Source organism: Falco cherrug, chromosome 18 (genome assembly GCF_023634085.1).
Source record: "Falco cherrug isolate bFalChe1 chromosome 18, bFalChe1.pri, whole genome shotgun sequence".
Lineage (NCBI taxonomy): Eukaryota > Metazoa > Chordata > Aves > Falconiformes > Falconidae > Falco > Falco cherrug.
The window spans coordinates 6,445,847-6,460,105 of NC_073714.1; the positions used below are offsets into that span (position 1 = coordinate 6,445,847).

General features: G+C 47.4%; 1 protein-coding gene and 1 long non-coding RNA gene across 5 annotated transcripts in view; one reads left to right on the forward strand and one right to left on the reverse strand.

Annotated features, from left to right (window-relative positions):
• SLC23A2 (solute carrier family 23 member 2) overlaps positions 1-13,151 on the reverse strand; it is a 61,997-nt gene extending 48,846 nt beyond the window's left edge. For 2 of the 4 annotated variants that reach the window (XM_055696092.1, XM_055696094.1), the window contains exon 1: positions 3,724-3,835. The gene's annotated coding sequence lies outside the window, so the exon portion shown is untranslated. Of the gene's footprint in view, positions 1-3,723; positions 3,847-5,802; positions 5,902-13,031 lie in introns of those variants that run through there. The other 2 variants (XM_027803844.2, XM_055696093.1) reach the window with 2 other exon arrangements.
• LOC129734161 (uncharacterized) lies at positions 4,007-13,173 on the forward strand. The gene is made up of 2 exons (XR_008729801.1): positions 4,007-4,691; positions 7,339-13,173. It is a non-coding gene; the product is annotated as an uncharacterized LOC129734161 (long non-coding RNA).
• Positions 13,174-14,259: the final 1,086 nt, after the last annotated feature.

Consider the following 14,259-nt stretch of genomic DNA (forward strand, 5'->3'; position numbering starts at 1 on the left):
AGTTAGCACAATGTCTTAATGCGCTTCACCCCTGGGAATGGCTAGAGAATGGCAAATACCCTTCATTTTAAATGATTTATTTTATTCCTGCCTTACACTACATCATGATGCATCTCTCTCTACTCATCCTGACTGTCAATATTTTCTTCTTGCCGCTTTTAAGTAAAATAAAACACACTGTAACTGCTGTCAGACCGTTTCATGACCACTAAGGCTTCATAAAACAGAACATTTGCTAAAAATACATTTTTCCAGCAATACATGAACCAACATCTTCAGTGGAAGAAAAACCGTGCTGCGCAGCCACCTGTATTTTCTCCTGTAAGGATAAATGCATAAAGAAGTGTTTGAAAGTAAAATAAATCTATTGAAGAAATGGCCCCACCACAGAATCTTCCGGGGCTTGAGGTTTCTTACACGGTTCACACAAAGACACTTGACAGGAGCAGCTACAGCCGGGCAAGATCTTCCAAAAATCACCTTGTGTGGGACACCAGTTTGTAATCTGCTGCAAACTGAGACAGCTCTCCAGGGTGTGCCAGTTGACTTCCCCCTGTACCCACCAGGATCAGAAGAGGTTAACTGCTGCAGTTCAGATTAGGTCATTAGAGCCGCTTAACAGCTACTTCTGGAGGAATCCATACTAAAGATGGCTGAAGTTTCCCCCATTTAGTTTTCAACCTAAACAATGCCACTTCATAGCACAGTTAAGAAAGTCAAGAAAGTCTATTATACTGAGGAAGTTGACAGATTTGGCTATACCAGGAAGAAAAAGAAAAACATACCGACAGAATCAAAGAAATCTCAACTCGGTTTAATTTAAAAACCTTTGAAATAGTAACTGCATACAATTGCAGCATCTTCCACGGTGTCTTCTAAACCAACGCAGGGAAAATCCACAGTCATAAAGTTTCTTCTCTTAGGGGGAAAAAAAAATATCCTCAATCACTGCCATGACCTTAAGCTCCTCCTGAAGAAAAGAGTCACCAACCAAATAATACTAACAAAGACACGACTTTTATTTCTCCACTGGAATTCAACTCTCTGTTAGCTTCAGCTGCAGAAGACAAGTTCTCATGTTAGCAGTCTTTAAAAAAAACCCATACGCATACATCACTCAGTATGCCTTTAGGGATGCACACACAGCTTTACCCGTGGCTCAGGGAGGGTAAGGAGCAGCTAAAAATTCTCCAAACAGATCTGGCTTCAATATGAAAGCAAGGCTTTTGTGGGCTAATCCAAAAAAAAGCTCCCTGACCAAGCAGCCATCCATCCAGGGGTACCAGCACCACCAAGGGGGTCACTGCAAGGCTGGGAGCGCGCAGCCAGTGATGGATGGGGGCTGTTTAAATTGATGCTGTCACCAAAGGAAACATTCATCAACCTGCAGCCCAAATTATCCCACTATTTGAAAAGCTGTTTCCCCTTCTGATGTCTTTCCGTACTGATGATGCAGAATAAGCAAGGGGCCCGTATTCAGAGAACCTTATTTCCATCCAGCTCCTTACATGTACTCAACGTGAGAGCCAGGTGCCTCGAGAAAACAGTTCACCAAATCTAAGCCTAGCTAAGAGCAGGGCTTACAGACAAGTGACAGATTGGGATGGATTTTAAACCGTATGAATGTGGCCTGTTAAGGAACAGCAGGAGAACAACCTACCCTTGAGAATCACTTAACTCCTTCCCTTATCCACAGGGCTCTGACAATACATTTTCAACTCCTATTTGCATCTTTACTAAAGCCAAAGGCTTGTTTAAATCCATGATAAAAATCTCAGGGCTTGTTTAACCTCACTGCTAACCTAAGGTTGAATTTGTTTCAGTGCATCTCCATGTTAATACTGCTCTAATTTCAAGCTATCTGGATCAAGACTTGAAGCTAGGAGTAGGGTTGCAAGAGCTCATCGACTACTAATCCAATTGTTCTACATATCTCAAGGATTACTTTCCAGTTTACTAACCTGAGCTACTTGTTGCAATAATCCTTTACCAATAGTGAAATCACTAGGCAGATCAAGGTGCACAGCGTTGTCAGCCCCAGCTCTGTGCATCACATCAGCAGCTAATCGCTCTAGTATTTGTTCTGCTTCTCCGCTACATTTTACAGCCTGCATCAAACTCCAGCTGCCAGTAAAAACGCTACCCAAAACAGAGGGGTTTTTGAAGCTTAAACTGGGCAATTTAAAGCTTGGTTAAGTATGGCAACAGTGCGATGCAGTGAGGATACACACACATATTAAGCTCCCTGTGACAACAGTGTATTTGGTATTTTTGTCTCAGCTGGTCAAGTTCAACAGCAACAGGGAGCCTAGCAATTACCTGGCACTGAACTCATACTGATAAAGTCAGCTGCATAGGGCAAATTATTAAAATGGAAAAAATTAACATGCAATGTCTTTACCTTGTCTCAAATACATCTGGGGATTTCCCTTTCCTGCCAGAATCTTCTCTGCCTGCAGCTGCCTTTTGGGGTCAGCCCCTGCCTGCACTTACCTGGAGAGCTCACAGGACACGAGTGGGACCCCAAGCTGCGTTAAGTGTTTGTCTTCCCCGTCTACAAAATGACAATGATGGCTCCAAAATGAAAAGATAGGAATAAAAGTCTACAAACCTTACTGCCTGCATACCCATCTTTTATGAAAAAAGGCAAAAACCACTGACAACAGAGATAACGGTATAGGTAGATAGTCATCTGTTAGGTAAGGAAACCTGACAGAAGGCTTTCAACAAGATTTTTTCGAGCACTTTTCTGTGCTTCCTACATCACTTATTTCGACCCAAAATGTACCTTAAAACAAAAGAAAATCACACATGATACCGAACGGGGCTCACGAGCCAAAAGCAGAAAACAGAAATATTTACTGCCTCGATCTGCACTGGAAAGAAAAAAATAAAAAACCCCACAAAGACCACAAAAAAAGCAAGCAAATAAATGAAAAAAAAACCCACCCTCAAAGCGTATCACGAGAACGGGATCAGGCAAGAAAGCGAGGCCACCCCTTCAGGAGCGGGGGAGAATTAACCTGCATTTCTCCATCCCATCTGCAAGCTTACGACTCTGCCACCCATTTTGTTTCAGATTAAAGAAAAAAAAAAAACCAAAAAACAAACCACGTTAAAAACCCAGATTCTCTCAACGGAACAGAGAAAACACAACACCCGCACCCAGGGGCACAGCCCCGGGGCCGGCCGAGCCTCGCAGGGCAGGTGCCCCGGCCGCAGGTGCCCGCCTCAGGCATCCCCTCAGCCGCGGCCGCCCAGGCCGTGCCCCAGGTGAGGCGCCCCTTCCCCTCCGCCCAGCACAGGCTAGGGGCCACGCCGAGCCAGAAACCACCGGCACGGAAAACATGGCAGGGTTTAAAATATAAATACGAAATAAAAAGGAGAGGAGGAGAGGTAGAGGCGGCGCAGGAGCCGCGCGGCCAAGGTGAACCGCGGCCGGGCAACATGGTGGAGGCTGCCGGGGAGCCCCGACCCAACGCCCCGGGAGGAGGAAGGGGAGAGCCCCGGGTGCCTGGGGATGGAGGGCGGCTCTCAGGCGGCGGCGGGGAGCCGGGATGGAGGTGACAGCGGGCGGGAAGCGATAGCAATGACCGCGGCGGGCTGAGGGGAGAGCGCCGCGGGGGAGGCGCCGGCGAGGCTTCTCCCTCAGGGCGGGCGATCGGCGGCATCTTGCCCGCGGGAGGAGGAGGAGGAGGAGGAGGAGGAGGTGGACGGGCTCACCTGCCATAGCGGGCTGAGGGCGGCAATGGCGCTGGGGACTGCGGCTCCGCTCCGCTCGGACGGCAGCGGCGAGTGCGGCGGGGCCGGGGCCGCCCCGGCAGGCAGAGCACGGGGCGGGCCGGGCCCCGCTCCGCCCCCGACAAGATGGCGCCCGCCGCCCGCCGGGCCGCCCTTCTCCCCTCAGGGCACGGCCGCCATGGCAGCCGCGGGGCGGCGGGGGACTGAGGCGCCGGGCCGGCTGGGGGACGGGGAGGGCTCCCTCTCCCTCAGCGGGGCTCGGCGCCCCGGGCCGCTGCGTCTGGGGGCGTCCCTCCCCCCCCCAGCCCCCAGGAAAATGGCGCTCGCCTGCTGTCACCACGGGCTGCCCTCAGCCCTGGCCCTTTCTGCGGTTTGGCGGGATTTTGGTTGTTTTCTGTTTTGTTGGTTTCGTTTGTTCTGGTTTTTAGGAAAGTATCCAGCTTTTATAATAAGAGAGTGAGCTTAGTGGGCAAAAAAAGAGGAAGGCTAAGGAAGTTGAGCCCCCCAAACGATGGCACTTCCACCGCGTGCACATCCCTCTTCCTATAATCTTGTTTTTCTGCGCTTTTCACAGTTTTCTGGCTGGGGAGGACAGTAAATCTGACATGATCCCCCATCAGCACATGCGGCTGGGGGGGTCCAGGCACAGCGCAGACATTGCTGCTGGGACACCCCGTACCAAAGACAGATGCCACCTCTCTCACCTCCCTCTCCGCAAAACCTGAATTTCCTAACAGGCTTTGATAACATTAACTTGCTTTAATTTGGCTTCTGCCCTTTCCCGTAGGCGCAGTTCTCGGACACGCCGCAAGCAGCTGGCCCGTGAAGCCTTTTGCTGCTCCATGCTTTTCTGGGAAGCCGAGGCTGAGCCCCCGCAGCCGCCTCCAGTAATTTCTACTTTTTCTCCCCGCAACGAAACTGTGCTGTGAACATCAGCCTGCTAATTTACAGTAGGTGTCCTTGAGATAATATTGACTGATGCTGAGCTTTCTCCCCCCCCTCAGCCCCCTTCGTTATTTGATTAAGGTGCCTTGTAGCTCAAAGTCGATAGGAAAGCCTGTGCTCCCCAGACCAGTGACACTAATTGTAATCCATTGCATCATTTTACCCAGACCTGCGATCCTTTGTTGATCTTTCAGGTCTTTGCCTTAATAGTTGCTGTTTGCGCTGAGTTCGGCTACCGGGAATGTTTACCGAGTATTTGTTCACCAGCTGTCCATCCTCTTCCACCCCACTGCCCTATAAAGAGGGTTTCATCAGATCCCGTTAAAAGCCAGGAGCTTATTTTAAGACCATAGACCCTACGAGGCCTCTGGAGCATTTGTGCTTCTTATCCACATGCATAATTTTTTCCACATTCACTGCAATACTCTCCACGTTAAGCTTCTAAACAAGGCTTTCAAATGAACCATATGGAGAACTATATAGGACACTGGGAAGTCACAACGCACCTCTTCTGCTGCTCTAGATCATGAATATCGATCCCGTAGCATTATTCAATACCTGGCCATATCCTAAACATACACACAGTTAGTGCAGCTTTTAAATGTTAATAGCCTTTGTTTGTCAGGGTAGAGGAGCCATGATGTAAGGAACATTTTAGTAATGCAAGATTGATTGAGACTGCAGCAGTTCTGCTGTTGACAGGAGTTTGTACCAGAAGATGGATCATATGTATTCAGCGATGCAGTCTCCCTGTAAGGGCTGCCTGTGTTCAGGAATCATCAGCAGAGATGCAGCTCTATACTTTTGTAATTGTTTTAAAGTGTTACGGTTTTCTAACCCGCCTCTGCCTGTGGAAGATGGCAGAGTGAAACACAAGTAGTACGGTAAGAGATCTGCAAGTGAGAAGTTCAGACACGTGCATCAGTCAGATTGAAATTTAAGAGACAGAGAGGCCTTGGGGTCAGGATAATCCCAAGGACAAGCAGGGGAAAGATGATAAAGGTGGATTTAGCGCTCCAAGAATTGAATTTGACATAGCTAGACCCCCTGGAACCACGGGCTCAAACCCAGCAAAGCATTTTTCAGCCCTTTGTTCCTCTTAAATAGATAAATTACCTTCCGGGTGGCCTTCAGTGCTGTAAAGTATCACAAAATGCCCCAACATTTCACTTGTTCAGGGAGCCAGAGCCCATTCTATGCTGTCACACAGTCCTGCTGTCGAAGTAAAAATAATTTTACTGGGATTATTGGTATATATAATTCCTGTTATTAAAATACAGTGAAGAACCATGAGGTATTTATAAAAACATTCAGTCACTTTCTGCCTGAATGATTTACAGGACCATAAAAAAGTTGGAAGAATCAGAGACACAGGATGTGCATGTGCGTGTCCTTCATAACAATGCCATCAGGAGAAATTGGCAGTCATTAATCATTTGGTGTGCCAGACCTTTGAGACCCTAAAGGAGACATGTTCCCTTTGTTGTTAGCTTTGCTTTGCTTCATCTAATCTGGGAGATTATTTGAGCCTTGCAAAACTCACTCAGGGATTTACCTGAACAGGTGAGGTGTTGCTGCATCTAGACAATTAGTCCCAACAGAAGGCTTGTGCCAGTCTTCCCACTCTAACCGGTGTAAAATACCTGTCCATCAAAGATACATAGCCTGAATTTCTCCTGTAATTGCCCTAACTGGCCTAAATTCCTGTAATGCTGACTTTCTTCAGCTAAGACTACAGTCCTGGAGTCCCCGTTCCGCCCTCTGTTCTTTGTACTAATCAGTCATTATGCTTGCTTTCATAATGCAGGATAAATATTATAGTATTAATGTAATCACAGTAGTAACGATTAGCAAGTGCATGAGCAAATAGTGCTTTGTGATATTTGCCAGCCTGAGTCACTGCAACATCTCCATGACAGTGAGCAAGCAGGGATTTGATTTTGTGGTGAGGTTGTGCCCATGTGGAGCTAGGAGCATCCAGAGGGAGATACTGTTGTGGGACAGTCAAGCCTTTAGTCCAGGCTGTGTGTCCTTCTCTGCAGCCAAAGAACACAAAACTGTTGCAATAATCTGAGGTAACTTTTAATGAGGATGTTCCCCAAGCATGCCAGCTTTATTTTGTTCGTTTCTTTATGGCTCGGTGCAAATGAAATGGTAAGGACAGGACTACAGAAGGTCAGGGTTTTCTCGAGATGCAGCATGTATATTACTGGCATAAATTTAAACGCCGAAATGCTTTTGGCTGGCATTTCTTCTGTTTACTGAAAATTTCCATTTTAAACCAGCGTTGCCTCAACTGGGACATGAATCATTGATCTGAGTGCAGGATCTCCAAAAGACCAAATCAAAACTTCATATCCAGTTATATCCAGGGATATTTGCATTGGGCCTGGGATCCATAGCTCATTTCCCTATCTTGTTTCCTTGGTTTGTTGTGTTCTGGGTTTGGGGTTTTTTCTTTCCTTTTTTTTTTTTTTTTTTTTAGAGCATAAAACAAGGGAAAAAATGGTCCGCCTTACATCACATTAACAATATTTTGTGCGAATCCCACAGATGGAGTCCAGAGTTAAGAACAAGCCAGCACACATATGCAGATAACATACTTTTACTGGATTACACAAACTAAAAATGAAAAACCTGGTATTTCAACAGCTGCCTAGGAGGTGAAAGGAAACTCCCCCAGAAAAGACAACTCGCCAGCAATGATGTTTTTACTTCCCCTTCTGGAATATGGAGTAGTAACTGTAAGGGGAAGAGAATACTCAACTGGGGCAGAGCTGGGGATTCTATTCTAAGAGGTAAAGAAAGCAAGAGTGAACACCACTTCTTAACAAATGCTGTCTACCACCACCTAGTGGAAAACACCACCTCAGGCTCCTTCACCTACATAAATTTGTAATCTTGGGGACAGGCATGACCTGACTGCAGCGTGTGTGTCCCCTCCACGCTATATGGAAATACAAATTAGCAAAAACTTTGTTTCTATCTAAGAACTATTTCTAAAACTGGACGCCATACTTCCTGGTCTGTCATCTGACCTAAATCCTCAGTTTTGTCATCTGCAAAATGGAGGCAGGAAGAATTTTATGAAGTTTAATTAGTGCAAAGTGCTCTTAATAGCAAATAGGGCTTTCGGTCCAAGGATCTCAGACTACTTTGGTCCAAGTACTCAAATTACTGAGGCTTCAGTCAGCGATCCAAGAGGCAGATGTACTGCTGTGCTTGCTATATAGAAAGATAAATAGCAGGGGTTGCAAAGTTACAGTTGCCTGAATTCACATAATAAATCAATAGGGGAGCAGGAGGAAAAAATCTGCATAGTTGCAGAATTGTTGGATCCCTGCTGTTCATTTTACCCCTGGTAGCTTTTGGAGGGAGGAGACCTTCCTTCACCTTTGTATATGCAAAGTATTTTTTTGTAAATGGAGACCAGATCCTGGCAGCCAGCACAGTACAAACAATTCAGAACAGGTTCCTGTGCTTATAGGGTTGCTCGAACCACATTGGCCACACTATTCATCCAAACATCATCTGTGAATATAGGGAAGGAAGAGCAACGCTTACAGTAACACTAACTCAACTGGACAGCTTGGGCTTTGGGTGAGCAGCTCATTTTCTTGATGCTGTTATGTCTGGTACCTCAGGGGCTGTACCAAATAGATGAGATTTAACTTGCTGAGTCAGGAGGCCTGCGTTTGGCAGAGGAAGGAGGAGATAGGTTTAGTCACCTCTCAAGTGTTTGTTCCCAGTCCTCTTTTCAAAAGCACAGCCCCTGAAATTAGCCAAGGGAGAGTCCTTACGTCTTGGGAAGAGCGGGAGCAGGATGGGGCCAGGAAACCGGCCTGCATTTATCCCCCGTTCTCGGTTTCTGCCAGGTTCTAGCTGCCAATACTGCTGAATCGCTGGAGCCACTCACAGCTCCTGACTCTGAGATGTTGTGGCAGCAGAAAAGGCACTGCAAGAGCCTGTGGCTGACAGCCCCTGACATTTTTTGCTTTGCGAGTACGCATTCAGGCTGGCGTTTTGCTTGCAGCTGAAGTTTATGTTGTCTGGAGAGACAGTCTCCAAGCAGGAGACATGCTGGGGTTTGCCACCTTGTATCAACTTCGTGCGTGGCTCCTGTTCAAAGCTGTGGCAATAAATGGCAGCTTCTGTTGACAGATGTGCACAGGCAGGACCAGAGCAGCTTATTTCCACTTAAACTACTGCCAAAAGGGTGTGAACACGGCGCACAAAATCATTTTTAAGTCCACTAGAGGAATTTTGTAGCGCAGAATAGAACAGGTTTTCTCAAGCCGCCTTTGCTGGGAGTTCGAATGAAGGTCCTTTTCTTTGCAAAGAACAGACAGCAACACCCTTGTGGTTGCTTACCCATACCTCAGCAGAGAGATAAACCCTGTTTTAATCTTTGGTTGCTTGAACCCACTTGCAACCCATTCTGAAAGAACATCCACAATCTGTTCAGAGAGGAAGGATGGGTTTGGACATTGTCATTCCTTTCACCCACTATCTCCCCATGACTCATTTAATTCTTCATGTGAGCATATAGTAAGAAAACCACACAGTGATTTCAGGAGGGATAGAAAAAAGGATCGCTGCAGAATCGACCTTCTCTAGCAAGTGGCAAAAGACAAAAGAACCGAGTGTGGGTCTGAGGCACAAGTTAAAGATCAAAACTGGCAGCACCATAACAAGCCCTCTACAGAGCTGCTTCTGAAATGGAGCTGCCTGAATCGTGCCGGGCCGACACCAGGAATCATCGTTCGCACGCAGCTAGAAAAAGAACTCCCTGAGGCAGGAGGGAGAACTGGGCCCAAACCGAAGCTCAGCAGGCAACTCGAGAGCTGGAAATTGTCTGCGGCAATACTTTTCCGTTCCTTCTTTCCCTGACAGCTGAACTAACACTTGTCGCAGGAGTGCAAACCAGGCAATTATAGCAAGCATGGATGCCACAGGGCTGGACAGGCTCGCTATTTATAGTTCCTTGCCGAGAGAGCTTTCCTGCTGTGCTGCTGTACACAGGTTAAGGTGCAGTCCATGCCTTGAAGGGCTCACAGTCTAAATAAAAATAGAAAGAAGGAGTAGCAACCTCTTTCATGATGAGAGCCGAGACTCAGAGATGAAAGGATAAAAAGGAAATCCACAGCAGAGCCTGGAACAATGAAATTCAACTTCTGCCCCCGAAATTGCCCTTTATTTTGTTAACTCCTTCCACGCCTGAAGTGCCACCTTCTCTGCTACTCATAATTAGTGCCAAACAGTCTCATACAGTGTCACTGAGGTGTTCTTGCAAGCTCTGGCCTGCCTTGCCGCTGTTCAGTGATTTATTTTCCCTACCTACAGCAGAGATGGGAGAAGGGATGTGTGCCTGCCCTTCACTCCCTGCTGAGAGCTGGGCCCGTGCCCAGGTGTGGACAGGGTGGGAAGCAAGGAACCAGGACCGCATCCTGGAGCTAAAGGGATGACAGACTCCCAGGAGCGGAGCAGGCTGCCAGCTCCAAGCGTTCAGAGTCTCAGCCAACTGCAGATGCAAGTCAAAGACTCTCCTTTGTTTCAGGGGGAGGATTAAAACACGAGCTGTTTGCGAGTTGAACTTTGAAGTATCTTTGTAGCAATTTGAAATGCGGTTGCCCAACAAAGAGAAACCTTTACAAAAACATTTTTTTGTATTTGAAGTTAGAGACCATCCACTGGCCTATTTTAAGGCATACATTTGAACTGGCCATGAATCCTGCCTCTGTTCTCATGCACTAAAAGGCAAGAGAGGATTCACTTGACCTGCACTATCAAATACAGAGAAAATAAGGCATTTGCCTGGGAAAGAACCACCCAAAATAGCAGTGAAGAAATCGTGCTGCGACATGAGCTGTTAGTGATGAGAGACAAGAAAAATGAGTTCTAAGAGCTGGTAGACTTCTTCTAATGACGTATTAATGAAAACTGCTAGAAAATTATATGGTGATGCTAATTAGTCTTTCTAGGTTTAAGGACCTGAGATCTTTCCCTTTTACACTAAATACTCACATAAGAGTAGGGAATAATCCTTGTTGAGGTGAGTTCTCAGCGTTCTTTAAGGATTCTTTCTAGATCCACCTGACATTTCCTTTGCTGAACACGGCTTTTAGCTCAGAAACCAATGCTCTTGCCTGAGGAAACCCTCCCCTGGCAGCCGGTTTTTGATCGATTGATTTGACTGCTTGCGTTAAACATGATGCAACACGGTATGACAAATGCAAGCGAACATCAGGATGGAGCGCAACGGAAATGCTGCATGCTATCTGGCAGGTCAGCAGGAGGGGAAGGAATTACTTGCCTGGTAACAGCACATGGAAAAGCACAGAGGCAGGGGGTAGGATTCATCTGCAAACATCTCATGCTCCCTAAACTTTTTACAGCCCTGTCATGGTTTAACCCCGGCCGGCAACCAAGCCCCACGCAGCTGCTCGCTCACTCCCCCCCACCCAGAGGGATGGGGAAGAGGATCGGAAAGGAATGTAAAACTCAAGGGTTGAGATAAGAACAATTTAATTGGTATAGCAAAAGCCACACACGCAAGCAAAGCAAAGCAAGGAATTAATTCCCCACTTCCCATGGGCAGGCAGGTGTTCGGCCATCCCCAGGGCAGCAGGGCTCCATCACGTGTAACAGTTACTCGGGAAGACAAACACCGTAATGCCAAATGTCCCCACCTTCCTCCTTCTTCCCCCAGTTCATATACTCAGCATGACGTCCCATGGTATGGAATAGCCCTTTGGCTGGCTTGGGTCACCTGTCCTGGCTGTGTCCCCTCCCAATTTCCCCTGCCCCTCCAGCCCTCGGGCTGGCAGGGCCCAAGGAACCGAAAAGTCCTTGATTTAGTATAAACATCGCCCAGCAACAGCTGAAACCATCAGCGTGCCATCAACATTGTTCTCACATCAGAGCCAAAACACAGCACTGTACTAGCTACTAAGAAGAAAATTAACTCTGTCCCAGCCGAAACCAGGACAAGCCCCTCATTCGGCTTTGCAATGTCCTAAAGCAGACAATTATGACTATATCAATTTTGTGTCTTTCCCCTCCTTCAAGAAGCTGGAGAATGAACCCAGAAGAGCTGCCTGTGGATGTATTAACTTCCCACTATCGCATCAGCGAGACCATATGTATCACGCATTTCCCACTGACAAGGAAAGAAAGGTTAAAACCTTGCATGACAGGTTAACAGCATGATTTGCAGCAGCGGCTTAAATAAATGGTCGCAGGCACGAAAGACTAGCAGGCAGCTAATCCTTTAAAGATTTAAGAGCAGCTACTACTTCAGTCCAAGTAAATATTTCAAAATAAAATTAATTAATGGTGACTAGTGGATTTTTTTCTGCTTCGTTTTAACAGCCCAGGCTGAAATGGCGATGCCGCCACGGAACTTGCACTTTCAGTGCCAAAACTGTTATTTCATAGAGGCAAGAAAGAGTCCTCCCAAAGAAGATTTGTTGCAGTTTTGTTCCTTACTGTAACCGCAGCAGAACTGGAAAAGCTCTGTACGAATCTCGCGGGTCGGTGTTAGTGTCAGAGAGGCAAGCGCCAAGAGCAACCTTTATGCTGCTCCAGAGATGCAGGACAACATCATGGCTCGGTGTCCAACAGAAGCACAATGCAGAGGAAGGAAGCGTTCGCTTCCTGATTCTTGTCATAAGTAAGCTCTGTCCATGCGGGCCACAAAAAAAGACCTCCTCATAACTGTCTTCCTTCCGATTAAAAGAACTTTCTTAACACCTTCCTAGACACAGGTGAAAGCATGGAAGGAAAGGCTCTCAAGGTAACAAGTACCTAACCAGCACACACAAAGTCTGCCCGAGCCCGGAGAAACAAAGCAGTCAATGAAATGATTTGGAAACAACAATTTCTACTCCTCAATTAAACTTTTTTTTCCCCAGTATTCCCCAATATCCCTCCCTCCCCCCCCCCGACCTTTGGCTCCATCTCAGAACAAAGGCAGTTCTCTTGGGAGGGAGGAATCTGTCATGGCCCACTGAACTGTCTGGACTATTTTTAGTTAAATCCAGCATTCCTAAAAACATCGAGCTGCTTGTGTGTTAAGGAAGGAGAAGGGAAACGCCGTGAGCGCGCACATCCACATTTCACACGGGGAGCGCAGAACACGGCATGCCATCTGCCTTGCAGCACGACAGTGTAGCTGGGCTGAACGCAGAGCTCTGGGGAAAAGGCAAAGAACATTTCACCAGGTAGAGAAGGCAGAAAACCAAGGCAGGATTGCCGACTTCCCCGAGCTGGAAGAGGCAAACCAAAGGTCTCTGCTCGCAGCTGGGAGGCCAGGGAGATGCAAGGGCTGGGCGATTTGCACTTACCTGCTAAACTGATGAGCTGCAGTTCCAGGGTTCAGCGATGAGGAGAGTGCCAAGTGGAGAGGCAGGATCAGCCAAGTAGTCCTGGAGGTGCTTTGCAGGTTGAGATCTTGCTGGCACGAGCAGGACAAACACCCCAAGGGAAGGGCCAGGAGAAAGAAAGCTGAAGGAGCGGTTTAGGGAGAGGCAGAAGACGTGAGGGGCAGTTGTATGAATGGGCTGATGCTTGAGACTTTTAAGGACTAGGCATGAGGGGGAGGAGTATGGAGAGACCATGGAGAAACACATTTAGACCACGGGCGTAAGTGGAGCATAGCACAAATCTGATTAGAAGGGACAGAACTGTCGTGCCGAGTCATTTCTTCCTGCCCTGCAGGGTTTTTACGTTGTCTTTTATGCTAAGCAAAATCCATATTTGCTGTAAGAGCAGCGGTAAAGCACTGGGCCTCTCAGTGGCAAATGTTGCTGAATTTGGCTAATTGCAGTTGACAGAAGGCAAGCAAACCCTGACCGCAGGGGCTGGTCTAAGTGTTCCTGCACGATGGGCACCAGAAAGGCACTAGAGATGCTGTTGCAGATTGTGCTGTTCATTCAAACAAAGCATTTGGTTTATGGCGATATTTATAGGAGGGGGGTTGTAGCCAGCATGCTCCAAGTGAGTCATTATATTCTGTTGTCCACATTTCTGCAGATGTCTCACACGACTTCTAGTAAAATACTTTCAGGAGTAAGATCAGTAACCTGCTGGCCAGGCCAGCCTCCTCACAACCAACCTGCTCTGTGGACAAACAGTGCGACACCCAGCCAGGCCTCCAGGATGAAGTTATTGGAAGGGTAAGAGGAAATACAAATCCCTGCTGAGAAAAGATGAACAAGGAGTCTGAAACTCAAGTTTCCTCTTCCTACATCACCACGGGACCGGTGATGGGCCTTGCTCTTCTCCCCACCCCATGAACCTCCATCAGCACAAGCACATGGAGAATCTCAGAGAGAAGGATCAACAGCGACGTCGAAAAACATGTCTGTATCGCTATATAGCACAATTCAGGTTGCTGCCTGGAGCCCTTACACCTGCTTTCCCAGGACCAGACAGCAGTGCCTGCAGCTGCCAGCTGCTTCCCTGTGGAGGGAATGATGGCTCTTCACAGGGCTCTCTGTGTGAACAGATGCAAAATCATGAGCCTGTAAGAATCACAACATTGCTGGCTCCACAAGCCTTAAACCCAAGAAC